This window comes from Hemicordylus capensis, chromosome 2 (assembly GCF_027244095.1).
Source record: "Hemicordylus capensis ecotype Gifberg chromosome 2, rHemCap1.1.pri, whole genome shotgun sequence".
Taxonomy (NCBI): Eukaryota; Metazoa; Chordata; class Lepidosauria; order Squamata; family Cordylidae; genus Hemicordylus; species Hemicordylus capensis.
The window spans coordinates 162,753,215-162,761,794 of NC_069658.1; the positions used below are offsets into that span (position 1 = coordinate 162,753,215).

The 8,580-nt window shown below is 43.5% G+C and overlaps 1 long non-coding RNA gene across 1 annotated transcript; it reads right to left on the minus strand.

Annotated features, from left to right (window-relative positions):
* Positions 1 to 7,404: 7,404 nt before the first annotated feature.
* Positions 7,405 to 8,179, minus strand: LOC128342171 (uncharacterized). Its single transcript, XR_008314817.1, has 3 exons — positions 8,083 to 8,179; positions 7,858 to 7,937; positions 7,405 to 7,488 (listed from the first exon to the last, which is right to left on the minus strand). It is a non-coding gene; the product is annotated as an uncharacterized LOC128342171 (long non-coding RNA).
* Between the last annotated feature and the right edge of the window lie 401 nt (positions 8,180 to 8,580).

An 8,580-nucleotide genomic window follows, 5' to 3' on the forward strand; every position in this document is an offset into this window, starting at 1 on the left:
AAAAATTACAGGGAATGTGGTATTATAGACAGTGAGGCGGGTCTCACGATCAATGAGACTCGCCTCGAGAGGGTTAGTGGGGAGAGTGGGCTTAGCCCGCTCTCCCCGCAGATAAGATGGGAGGCAGCCCTGGGTGGCCGCAGCCCTGGATTAACCATGAGACAAAACAAGCACGTGCTTAGGGCATCAAGGGAAGGGGGGCACCACAGAGTTTTCCACTTGTTATCATGCCCTTAACTCTTTCACTGAACATAAGAACATAAGAATAGCCTTGCTGGATCAGGCCCAAGGTCCATCTAGTCCAGCATCCTGTTTCACACAGTGGCCCACCAGATGCTGCTGGGTGCCTACAGGCAGGAGTTGAGGGCATGCCCTTCCTCCTGCTGTTACTCCCCTGCAATTGGTACCCAGAGGCATCCTGCCTTTGAGACTGGTGGCGGCCTATAGCCCTCTGACTAGTAGCCATTGATGGACCTCTCCTCCATGAAGTTATCCAAACCCCTCTTAAAGACATCCAGGTTGTTGACTGTCACCACATCTTGTGGCAGAGAATTCCACAAGTTGATTATGTGTTGTGTGAAAAAGTACTTCCGTTTGTTGGTCCTAGATTTCCTGGCAATCAATTTCATGGGACGAACCCTGGTTCTAGTGTTCTGTGAGGGGGAGAAGAATTTCTCTCCATCCACTTTGTCCACTCTATGCATGATTTTATAGACCTCTTTCATGTCTCCCCACAGTCGTCTTTTTTCTAAATAACCCCAGGTGTTGTAGCCTTGCCTCATAAGAAACATGCTCTAGGCCCCTGATCATCTTGGTTGGCCTTTTTCACAGCTGCCGCAGATTGAGTCGACACTTTCAACAAGCAGTCCACCACAACCCCAAGATCCCTCTCCTGGTCAGTCACCAACAGCTCAGATCCCATCAGGGTATACTTGAAGTTGGGTTTTTTGTCCCAATGTGCATCACTTTACACTTGCCAACATTGAACCACATTTGCCATTTTGTTGCCCACTCACCCAGTTTTGAGAGATTCTTTTGGAGCTCCTCACAATCCATTTTCAATTTCACAACCCAAAAGAGTTTGATATCATCTGCAAATTTGGCCACCTCACTGCTTACCCCTACTTCTAGATGATTGATTGATTGATTGATTGATTGATTGATTTATTGTTGCATTTATATACTGCCTTTCATTAAAAGACAACCCCAAGGCGGTTTACAAAAGTTAAAACATACAATAAAAAGACAATAAAAATATTAAGCTAAAAAAATATAAAAACAAACCAAATTTAATATCTATAAAATACAAGCATAAAAAACAATACAACAGGTGAAAACACACAGAAGCAGCAGGAAAAACGATTATGTAAAAGCCTGGGTAAAAAGCCAAATTTTAACAAGCTTTCTAAAAGCCGTGATGGAGTCCGAGGAGCGAATGGCTTCCCTGACTGGGAAAGCATTCCAAAGTCTGGGGGCAGCAACAGAGAAGGCTCTGTCCCGAGTGCACAACAGCCAGGCCTCTCTCATTGTTGGCACCCGGAGCAGGGCCCCCTCTTCTGGACAGTGGACTTGTCTCTTTATGTTTTCTGCTGCTGCTCTCAGGCAATTACAGGGTGGGGAGAGGTTCGCTGGGTGTGGGGAAGTGAAAAGGCAATGGAGTTGGGAAAGGGGGGCAGCTGAAGCAACTGAAGTGGACGCTTCTGTTTGCTGCTGCTCAAAAGGCGGGGGTGTTATTGTGGGCCATCTTATTTATATTGCTTTTGTTGAAAAGCAATATATTAATATGTGTCATATTCGTATTGTGGGGAGTTGGGAGGAGTTGTGGGGTGGGAGACAAGCAGCAAGACCAGTGGACTGGCTTCTTCTATGGTGTTCAGGCAAGCAAGAGGATTGCTGGATGTGGGGAGGCAGAGAGTTAGCCCAAGCAAAATAAGTGGACTGTTCTGTTTGCTGCTGCTCAAAAGAGGATTTCTGGAGGGTGGGGGGTTGTTGTGGGGAGGTGGGAGGAAATTCAAAGCTGTGTTTTGCTGCAGAAACAACTAATTTCCCACACATAGCTTTGTAAGATTGTGGCCAAAATCTTTAGTAATTCATCTTGTATGAAAAACAAAGAGGATTGTGGTGCCTAAAGGGTACACTATCGATGTATTAAGGCATGATGGAGAGACACACCTCTACAGGCCACTAAGCGCTCCCCCCTCCCTCCCCCCATCTCTTTCTCACTCTCTCTCATATTCACATGCACACACCTGAACCTCTTCTCAAAAAACACCACAAGAAAAGAGTCCACATCCCATACAAAAATGAAGCCTGGCAGTGCAGGTTATATGAAATTCTGTTGCACAAGTAGCCCTGGTCTGAATACAATTGGCCATTGTATCCACAGAACAGATATTCCGCTCTGGCCTGAGGGCTTCTCAGGGGCATCTGGTGGGCTACTGTGTGAAACAGGATGCTGGACTAGATGGGCCTCCTTGGGCCTGACCCAGCAGGGCGGTTCTTCTTCTATTTTGATGTCGGAATACAATCCTCATTGCAGTGGTGTACCGGGGAAATAGAACCATGGTGGAAATTTGTCGTTTGAAAGACAAATGGCCAGATGGATTCTTACACAGACCGAACATTTGTGAAAAGGAGAGCAATGAAACATTCATATGATTAAGAATGAAACTCAGCATCAGTGTTCATGACATGTGATTTGACATGTCTTTTCTTAGACTTCTAAATTGATATCCCGCTCTTCCTCCAAGGGGCAGTGTATATGCTTACCTTATTTATCCTCACAACAAGCCTGTGAGGCGGGTTAGGCTGAGAGAAAAGTCACTGACTTTTCAGTCTTGTCAGGGACAAGTCAGTGCTGGTCAGTGAGTTAAGAGTTGTTGTTGTTCTTCGTGACTTAAGATCTAGTTTGGAGCTAGAGATGATTATGAATAGCAGCAGGGAAGTGAGAGAGCCATGCCTGGATTCCTGTCCCTGTTTTAATTTTAATGTTTGGTTAATAGGTGCAATAAAAAGGCTGAAATTGTTTGTTTGTTTGTTTGTTTGTTTGTTTGTTTTCGCAGTCACACAGGTGTTATTGACTGGTTTGTTTTATCCGGACATCAAATCCTTCCCAAGGACCTGGGGTTTCTGAATTTTATTGTCAATGTTGTTGCTGTTTTTATAGATATCATCACAGAATATAGGCTGTTCCCAGTAAAGTTGCTTTTTGTAATTGGCTGATGGTGATTTCTGTGGCCCCTATAGTGTTGAGGTGCTCTTCAAGGTTTTTTGGAACGGCACCCAGGGCGCCAATTACCACTGGGATTACTTTGGTCTTTTTCTGCCACAGCCTTTCAATTTCAATTTGTAGATCTTTGTATTTGGTGATTTTTTTCTATTTCTTTTTCTTCTATTCTGCTATCCCCTGGTATTGCTATGTCGATTATTTTGACGTTTTTCTTTCTTCTTGACTACAGTTATATCTGGTGTATTGTGTGGCAGATGTTTGTCTTTGTAGTCGGAAGTCCCATAATATTTTTACATCTTCATCTTCTACCACTTTTTCAATGTTATGGTCCCACCAATTTTTGGCTACAGGTAGCTTATATTTTTTGCAGATGTTCCAGTGTATCATCCCTGCTACCTTGTCATGCCTTTGTTTGTAGTCAGTCTGTGTGATCTTTTTACAAGAGCTGATTAGGTGGTCCACTGTTTCATCTGCTTCTTTACAATGACAGCACTTGCTGTTTGTTGTTGGTTTTTCTACTTTTGCTCTTATTGCATTTGTTCTTAGTGCCTGTTCTTGTGCAGCCAGTATTAAACCCTCTGTTTCTTTTCTCAAGTTGCCATTCTTAAGCCATTGCCAGATCTTGGTGATTTCTGATTTTCCACTTATATTGTGCAAATATTAACCATGCAGTGGCTTATTTTTCCATTTTTCTGCTCGGTTCTTGACTTGTTCTTTCTTGTAGGCCTGCTTTGTTTCATTGGTTTTGAATAGTTTCTCATTATTGACCATTTTAACCATCTTGAAGACTGACCATTCTTCTTCACTGTCCTTGATAATGAACTGTGTACTCCACATGCTCATTGCATTTTTTATAAATATTTGAATGTTTTTGCTGACACCAGTTGTTTCTAAATATTTTAGTATCCATGTGTGAGGCAATGAGTTGAAGGCTTTCTTGTAGTCAGTCCATGCAACACTTAGATTTGTTTTTCTTCTCTTGCAATTTTCTAAAATCATTTTGTCAATCAGCAGCTGGTCTTTTGTGCCTCTGGTGTTCGGGCAATTTCCTTTCTGTTCAACTGGAAGCTGTTTGTTAGTTAATAAGTGTTGCACCACTTCATCTGCTATTATTCCAGTTAATAATTTGAACATGGTTGGCAGGCAGGTTATCGGTATATAATTACTTGGAACTGCACCTTTTGCTGGGTCTTTCACTATGAGATGAGTTTTCCCAGTTGTTATCCATTGTTCAATATCACCTCCTTGCAAAATGTGATTGAACTGTTTAGATAGTTGTTTATGAGAGCTTGTTAGGTGTTTAAGCCTAACAAGCCATGCAGTTCATCGTCGCCTGGCACAGGCCAATTTTTAATTTTCTTTGCTCTTTCACTTATTAATTCTGGTGTTATTATTAGATCTAGCAGATGCTACATCTGAATTTGTCAACTCTGCACATGTATTCTCTGTACCAGTTTGAGAGAGAAGTCTTTAGTGGATTTGAAGAGATGTAGAGATGCAAGAATCTAATTAAAAGAATGTCGACACCCCCTGTCCCCAACAGCAAGCAATTTTAAAGGCTATTTCACTACACATATTCATCACTTGATGCAGCTGTGATGTGGCTTTTTCCTTCAATCTGGCAGCATTGAGAGAGGCCTCATCAGGGTACATCTAAAAGAGAGGGGAAGAGAGGGGATTTCTGTCAATTTGTTATTTATTTATTTATTTATTTATTTAGCAATAGCAATAGCACTTACATTTATATACCGCTCTATAGCCGGATATATCACTTGATGCAGCTGTGATGTGGCTTTTTACTTCAATCTGGCAGCATTGAGAGAGGCCTCATCAGGGTACATCTAAAAGAGAGGGGAAGAGAGGGGATTTCTGTCAATTTGTTATTTATTTATTTATTTATTTAGCAATAGCAATAGCACTTACATTTATATACCGCTCTATAGCCGGAGCTCTCTAAGCGGTTTACAATGATTTTAGCATATTGCCCCCAACATTCTGGGTACTCATTTTACCGACCTCGGAAGGATGGAAGGCTGAGTCAACCTTGAGCCCCTGGTCAGGATCGAACTTGTAACCTTCTGGTTACAGGGCGGCAGTTTTACCACTGCGCCACCAGGGGCTATTTGAAACATTTGATAATACTGCAAACCCCATAGACTCCGGGCGGTGCACAAAAACATGCAAGCAAGACAACATTAAACATGACATTCTGAATTAAAAACAAAAGTAACTAACCAAAAGCAAATAGGTCAACTACAGGGCAAAAACCTGGCAAAAAAGAAAAGTCTTCAATAGAGATTTGAAGATCAGTAAGGAAGGGGCTAAATGAATCTGGAGGGGAAAAGATTCCCTTTAAAAAGCTGCTTCTTACTACCTCTCTGTGATAGATTTTGATTTTTGAAACTCTCTGGAAGGGTTGTAAAAGTTGTAAAAACCACATTTACAAGATACAGTCAACTGGAGGACACATCTTGGACAATTCCCTGCACCAACCTTTGTTTAGCTGTTGTGCTGTGGACACAAGTTATTTTTCTTATGCTTTTTCTTATGAAAAGCATATCTCTCAACCTACAAAACAAAACAGGCTTCTCTGGCTTATATCAAATGGGTATTCAATCATTCCCACTCTCTCCTTTCTGATTCTCATACATTTATCAAACTCCTCCTCCTTGTTAAAATCTTCTAAGACAAGGTTGTCTGAAGAGAAGAGAAAAAACTTGATTTTCTTATTTGAATTGACTTTGATAAGAGGGAAGGAGGGACTCGTGCATATAGGTTACCTTGGATGCTGCTCTTTATTTCTTTTGGCAAAGGATACTTCAGTGTTGTCATCTGTAGAAATAGAGATGCATTTTATTTATTCAATATCTGGACTCCCCCCCCCCATCTCTATGAGTATCAAAAGGCAGCCCCAGGGTGACCAGAGACCAATAGGAGGTCTTCTTCTGAACCTGGAACCTGACAGGGGTCCCAGAGGATTTTGAAGAATAGCCAAGTCATGTCCACAGAGGGGGACTTACATCAAAACTTGGCAGGCTGGCCGCATGTTGCAGGAGACAGCTGCAGGCTTCCTGGCCCAGAGCCTTCAGTTGGGGATCCTTTGCAGTGCTGTACCTTTGGAGCTCCTGTGGGTTGAAAGAGCAGCTCAGTCATTGCACTGGCCTCAATCATCCCTGGCCATGCGACTGAGAGCTAAGCCCGGAAGGAATTGGCCCCATTACAGGAATATCAATTGACTGACGGCCCAAACAAGTTTAAGGGTGATCTCTTCCTGTACAAACTTCTCCCAAAATTAAGTTTAAAAGATCATAAATATTTGTGAAGGGTTGTTTATTGGATTGATGTTTTCCTCCTTCTTCTCAGCCAGTTTCCTTTTAACTGGGAAGTGGCATAGAAATACTCTAAATCAACAAAGAGAATGGGGTCTGCTGCTTCTTTCTTTCAGACCAGGTGCAGATGTCTGAAAGGATGAAGACAGAAGCCCCATTCACACCTGATGTTCAACACTTGGACAATGAGTGGACAGTGCACAGGTGCAGAACCGTACACAAGAACAGCTATACATATAGGCTGTGGAAGACAGGCACTGCAAGAAATTTCCCATCTGGACCATGCCTTGGAGGGGCCTCCACCAAGGTGCACTTTTTAAAGGAATGCAACTACAGTCATGCACACAAAATCACGTCCAAGTGTTCAGACACCTGTACACACGTACTGCCTAATGTCCGAATAGGGCACATTACTCATCAAATTGCACATTACACATTAAATTGCACTTACCTTCAAGATGCTGGCCAAGTTGTGAGCCGAGGGGGCCTCCTCCAGCTACCCCCTAAGCATCCTTTGGAGACAGTGAAAGGTCTCATTCTAGGGGGAAGAGAGAAGATCAGTCATGAGCAGGAAAGACAACCTGTCTTAAGAACACAATACTGAAAAAGCACTCATGCTTATGGCAGTATCGTGTTTGATTCCAGTTGGGGCGAGAAAAAACCAGGATATTTGGAAGTTGGAAAGGCCACTCACAATGATCCCGGAAGAAGAGCTTGCACGTTATATCTCAGAAATGTAAGGAAGAACCTCTGCAGGCAGTCAAACCATTTCAAGGATCCCAGGAGCAGAAGCAGCAGGAGTCTGTGCCACAGGAGGAAAAAGCTCAATGAGAATTTACCTGGGTCCCTGGCTCCAGGTAGTTGGCCCCGGACACCGCCACGTGCAGCACTGCCGACCGGAGCGCTTGGGGCAACGGCGTCTTCATTTTCCTGGAAGTGGGGAGAGGGGAATATAAGATTTCATAGTGTGAGCAGGGCTGGTGATTCAGCCAAGGGAAGCTCATGTAGAGAAGAGGAACAGGGCAACTAAGCAAGCGTAAAAATGGTTGTTCTGTGATAGTTTCTCCTCTTTTTTCAAAAATGACCAATCCATGCCTCGGGAGGCCCTGATGCAGGTAAGGCTACCTCTAGCCTTATCTACCTCTAGCCTTATAACTTAAGAAGATTTTACAAAACCCCTTAGAATTCATTGTCATCTTTTTAAAAGGGGCAGATCCAGTTACAGATCTTGTCTAGTTTGCCACTGCCCTTTCCTGACACAGACCCCTCCGATTTAATCCCTGATCACTATGAGTCTACCTGAGCAATGTGACGGTGTCCAGGGTTTTCCTGAAGAAGGAGCCAGGGTCCGGATGCGCTGTAACATCCTCCATTATCTCCTGGGAGAAGGTAAAGAGCAGAGGAGAGTTGATCAGTACCCATGGACTTCATTGGGATAGCTCCAACAACAACATTTTCACACTGTTTTTCAACAGAGGTTTCCAAAGTGGTTTACATAGAGAAAACGGCTTTCACAGCCATCACCTTGTCGAATTCCGCTGGATACTCCCACCAGGACTCAGCGTCATGCACACTCTCCACAATGGAATTCAGCAAGGTTGTCCACCAGAGGATGACCTGAAAATTAGAAGCATTGAGTGGTTAGTGATGGATGGATTTCTCTGTGACTTCCTGGAAATGGACCAGACACCCTTCCTTTGTGGGTCGCTTCAAGTCCTTTCTTGAGAACCCACCCCCTCCATGGATTATTCTGCTGCTTCTCAGGGAGACTGCAGCAGAACTGGGAAAGGGATCAGAGCAGAGGGTGGGTGCTCCCAGATCCCCTATGGGGCAAATGCCTCTCACAGAAATGACCAGGGCTCTGTGGAGGACTGCCCTTTACTCCATGATACCCTACCTGATCTCGTTCTCTTATCTTCTCTGCTTCAGGGCTCAATTCTGGAAGGGAAGAAGACATTCAGGCCCCTCAATTTTAAATGAAGGTCCACAAATCTGCCAGTTTGCTAAGCAATAGCTATCCCA